Genomic DNA, 6,048 nt, shown 5'->3' with positions numbered 1-6,048 from the left:
GAGTTTGTTATCATCAAAACATTGATTAATTAATTAATTAAAATTAATTAATTTGAGATTAAGGGCAAAAAAGGCAACAATCTCCCCCTTTTTGATGATGACAAATCATTCAAGAAAAATAGCTTGAAATACATGTAAACCATATGTAACATATAATTAAAATTCAACATATCACCATAAAGATCATTCTTGAAATTCACTCAAAAAAATAAATTATCCCCCTAATTAATACCATCAAAATCATAACAAATTTATAACATATTTTTCTTAAACTTCTCCCCCTTTGGAATCATCAAAAAGAATAACTTAGAAAAATTTAGAACTACATAAATGTTTCCCTTAAAAACATGAACATAAATTTAGCACAACTCCCCCTAAGAATATTAACACATGCTTTCCATATCTCCTCTATCAAAATGCCTTCTAAAAGATTTAACAAGTAAAATTATAAAATCAAGGACATCACAACGAATAATACCGAGCTCAAGCCTATTTTTGCAAAAATTTTCTTCATTCAAAGGCTTGTTAAAAATATCCGCTAATTGATTATTAGAGCCTACAAATTCAAGAGTAATATTATCATTTTGCACATGCTCTCTAATAAAGTGATGCCTAATATCAATATGTTTAGTCCTAGAATGATGTATAGGATTTTTAGTCAAATTAATAGCACTAGTATTATCACAAAATATAGGCACATTATCAAACTTAATCCAAAATCACAAAGAGTTTGTTTCATCCAAAGAATTTGAGCACAACAATTAGCAACTGCAATATATTCCACTTCGGTAGTGGATAAGGCAACCGAATTTTGCTTTTTACTAAACCAAGAAACTAAGGAACTACCAAGAAATTGATAAGTCCCACTAGTACTCTTACGGTCAAGTAAACTACCCGCAAAATCCGCATCGGAATATCCTACCAAATTAAATTCAACATTTCTAGGATACCATAAACCTAAATCAATAGTACCAAACAAATATTTAAAAATTCTTTTAACGGCATGTAAATGTGATTCCTTAGGACAAGATTGAAATCTAGCACAAATACATACACTAAACATAATATCGGGTCTACTAGCGGTTAAATAAAGTAAAGATCCAATCATACTTCTATAAGTTTTTATATCTACACACTTAGCTTTTTCATTTTTGTCAAACTTAGTGGATGTGCTCATAGGAGTTTTTGCAATTTTACCTTCATTGAATTTGAACCTTTTGAGCAAATCCCTTGTATATTTTTCTTGACTTATGAAAATACCATCCTTGAGTTGTTTGATTTGGAGTCCAGGGAAGAAGCTAAGTTCTCCCATCATACTCATCTCAAATTCACTATGCATACACTTAGAAAATTCTTCACACAAAGATGGATTAGTAGAACAAAAAATAATATCATCCACATATATTTGTACTAAAAGCATATCATTTTCTTTAGTATTAATAAAAAGAGTAGTATCAATTTTACCCATTTTAAATCCATTCTCAAGCAAGAAATTACTAAGTCTATCATACCAAGCTCTTGGAGCTTGTTTTAAGTCATGAAGAGCCTTTTTCAACTTATAGATATGATTAGGAAAATCAAAACTTTCAAACCCCGGAGGTTGTTCTACATAAACTTCCTCCATGATATAACCATTTAAAAATGCACTTTTCACATCCATTTGATACAAAATGAAATTCTTATAAGAAGCAAAAGCAAGCAACATTCTAATAGCTTCTAATCTAGCAACGGGTGCAAAAGTTTCTTCATAATCTATTCCTTCCTCTTGACAATAACCTTGAGCTACAAGTCTAGTTTTATTTCTAATGATATTTCCATTTTCATCCATTTTATTTCTAAAGACCCATTTAGTTCCAATTATAGAAGCATGAGAGGGCCTAGGGACTAACTCCCAACTTTATTCCTTTCAAATTGATTTAATTCTTCTTGCATAGCTAAAATCCAAAATTCATCATTTTCGGCATCTTTAAAACTTTTTGGTTCAATTTGAGAAACAAAAGCAAGATTATTAAACATAGTAAGAGAGGAACGAGTTTTCACACCTTGTTCGGGATCACCAAGAATTAATTCCTTGGGATGGGAAGGAGCATACCTCCACTCTTTAGGCATGGATGAAGAACCAACTTCGTTTTTTTCGATTAAGTTCACATCTTGCTTACTTGAAACAATTTCTTTGCCTTTGTCACTAACAAGTAAATCTCCAAAATTTCCCTCTAAAACATCACTATAAATAGGTTCATTAGAAATAACATTGCAAGATTCATCAAATATTACATGCATAGATTTCTCAATTACTAAAGTTATTTTATTGAAAACTCTATAAGCTTTACTAGTAGAGGAATAGCCAAGGAAAATACCAACATCCGTCTTAGAATCAAAATTTCCAAGTTTTTCTTTGTTATTCAAAATAAATCATTTGCAACCAAAAACTTTGAATATCCAATATTTGGAATTTTGTTGTGCCAAAGTTCATAAGTAGTTTTATCCAAAGAAGGTCTAATTAAAACTCTATTTAAAACATAACAAGCGGTGTTAATGGCTTCCACCCAAAAGTATATAGGTAAACCATACTCATGCAATATTGATCTAGCAAATTCTTGCAAAGTACGATTTTTCCTTCCAACTACATCGTTTTGTTGAAGAGTTCTTAGAGCGGAGAAATTATGAGAAAAATTTTAAAAATCAAAAAACCTTTTTCATTTTGAACTCTTTTTGCAAAACTAGAAAAGCTTTTCAAAGCATCATCCTTATGTTTTAGCATCAAAACCCAAGTAAATCTTGAAAAATCATCAACTATCACAAAGACATAATAGTTCCCTCCAAAACTAGCAATTCTAGAAGGGCCAAATAAGTCCATGTATAATAGTTGAAGGGGTCTAGTTGTAGAGATTACATTTTTAGATTTGAAAGAGGACTTAGTTTGCTTACCCATTTGACAAGCATCACAAACTTTGTCTTTTTCAAATTTAAATTTGGGAAGACCTCTAACCAAAGAATTCTTGGAAATATTTGAAATTAAGTGCATGCTAGCATGTCCTAGTCTTCTATGCCATAACCAAGAATCATTATGCAAAGCCGATAAACATTTATCATTAATAGGACAATCATTCAAATCAGTAGTATAAACATTTTCATCTCTATTTCCAACAAATATAACTTTTCTATCACTAGCATTTTCAATGATGCAAATCTTTTTATCAAACACAACTCTAAAGCCTTTATCACACAATTGACTAATACTAAGTAAATCATGCTTCAAACCATCAACCAAAAGTACATTTTCAATTAAAATAGAAGATTCATTACCTATACTACCTTTACCAATTATTTTACCTTTCTTGTTGTCACCAAAGGTTACAAGACCTCCATCCTTTTTAGAGAGAGAGACAAACTTGGATGGGTCTCCCGTCATGTGCCTCGAGCAACCACTATCCAAGTACCACTTGGTTTTCTTAGAGGCTTTCAAACAAACCTACAAACACAAATGTTCAAGTTTGATTCTTTGGCACCCACACTTGTTTGGGTCCTAGATGGTTAGCATTGACAAACTTGGGAATCCATTTTATTTTGCATAGACATTTAAGGCATTGAATTTAGACAAGTAACAAGAATAAGTTGTATGTCCAAACTTGCCACATGAGAAACAAACAACATTATGGAAAGATTTATCTCTTACAACAAATTTATGCACTCTACTTTTCTTGGAGAAATTATTCCTTGGAGCATTGTGAAACTTTGCCCTTTGAGAAAAGCATTGTGAAACTTTGCCCTTTGAGAAAAATTTCTTCTTGGAGAAGTAGTATGAGCATATTTCAATTTAAAACATTTAGGTCTAATATGGTCTTCAACACCATAATAATGACATATAGGCACAAAGTTAGATTTAACATGCTTAGACACAACCTTAGGCATATTATGAGATACTTTAACAAAGATAGTTTTAGAACTTGAAGGAATAGAACATTCATCAATATAGCCTAAACCTCTTTTATCACCAAAATGCTTGCCTACTTCAATTATCTTGTCTACTCTTTGAGCACCTATTGTCAACTTTTTAATAGATTCTTTAGCCTTATCAAATTCTTGCAAAGCACTAAATTCCTTTTCTTTGAGTAATTTAATCAAATTATCTTTTTCACAACTATCATGCTCAAGAAATTTAACTTTGTCAAGCAAGGCATTTTTCTCATCACAATCAAAAGCATGCTTGTCACAAGAGATATTCATTTCATCAATATGCATAGCATCATGCTCATTCTCTTTTAAGCAAGCAATTTCTTCAAGTAAAGACTTATTTTTACTAGATAAAACATTGTATTTCTTTTTAAGCACAACATACTTAGAACTAAGTTTTTCTAAATCATTTTGCACATTTTCAAAAGCTTCAAACAATTCATTATAAGAAAGAGGTTCTAGAGTTACCTCATCATTTTGTTCATCCTCTTTGTCACTATGAGCCATGAAGCAAAAATTGGCCACTTCTTCATTATCACTCCCACTTTCGCTTTCATCACTATCATCCCAAGTAGCTTTCATTGCTTTCTTCTTGGATTTCTTGGATGATTTGAGAAAATGACAATCAATTCTAATATGACCCGGCTTCTTGCATTCATAGCATATTACCTCATCCTTTTTGCTCTTTTCACATTTTGACTCTTTTTGGTTGGAGAGATCCTTCTTGAATTGCTTCTTTCTCTTGATAAAGTTCTTATACTTACGTGAAAGATAGGCAACATCTTCTTCATCAAGGTCATCTTCATGTTGAGAGTCAACTTCTAAAGAGATGGTCTTTAAAGCTATACTATTTTCTTTCTTTTTCTTCTCATCCTCCATGTTTTTCTTGATCTTTATCTCATGCGTCAACAACGAGCCCATGAGTTCATCAATGGAGAGAGATTTGAGATCCTTTGCCTCTTGAATGGCAGTGACTTTAGGCTCCCATTGTTTAGGAAAGACCACAATAGCTTCTTTATCTTCTCAAGATTTGAGTACTTTTTCCCAAGTCCTTCTAAAGCATTGACAATGTTAGTAAATCTAAAAAACATATCGGAAATAGCTTCATTTTCGTCAATTTTAAATATTTCATATTGATGAACTAACATGTCAATCTTTGTTTCTTTTACTTGACTAGTTCCTTCATGAGTAATTTCTAATTTATCTCATATCTCTTTAGCGGTTTTGCAAATAGACATTCTATTATACTCAACTTCATTCAAAGCACAAAATAAGCAATTAATAGCTTTGACATTTAAAGAGCATGCTTTCTTTTCATTTATTGACCATTCTTCCTTAGGTCTTTTCATATACCATTCTTCCTTAGGTGTGCTAACATCATCAACATATTTTGTTGGAATTTAAAACCTTCCTCAATAATATCCCATAAATCATAATCAATAGAAAGCAAGAAAAATCTCATTCTATTTTTCCAATAACTATAATTAGTACCATTAAAGAAAGGAGGCTTTGTAATAGATTGACTATTAGTAAAAGGGATAAAACCTAAGGTTGCCATAGCTAAAAAACAATTAAGTTTATCGAGAAATAAATATTTCAAGAAGAGCAACCCGCTCTGATACCAATTGTTGGATCGATATGGAAACTCTAGAGGGGGCGAATAGGGTTTAATTAAATTTTTTTTTCTAAATTAACCTAATTAAACTAATTAATACACTTTTTATAAATAATAAGAAAAATTCAAATTATGCAACAAATAAGATGACAAAAAATGACAAAAAATATGATAATTTAATTCTATCAAATTTTAGCAAATAAATAAGAACAAACTAAAACATACAATAAATTGCTTAAAGTAATTGCAAAAATAAAAAGGAATGAGTTAGAGAAGAAGACACCGTAATTTTTATAGTGGTTCGGTCAAACTCAACCTACTCCACTCCCCAAGCGTCTATTGGGAATTTGAATAAAATCTTTCCGACTCTTTCCACATATTAGAGCCCAACCATTACACCACCGCTCCTTTTATGGGTTCAAGAGCAAACCCGATCCTTTCCACGGTTTAGGATCAAACCGTTACAAATGTTGGAATTT

The sequence above is a fragment of the Benincasa hispida genome, chromosome 1 (genome assembly GCF_027475165.1).
Source record: "Benincasa hispida cultivar pf3 chromosome 1, pf3_genome.v1.1, whole genome shotgun sequence".
Classification (NCBI taxonomy): Eukaryota; Viridiplantae; Streptophyta; class Magnoliopsida; order Cucurbitales; family Cucurbitaceae; genus Benincasa; species Benincasa hispida.
Note: the sequence above shows the minus strand (reverse complement) of the source record.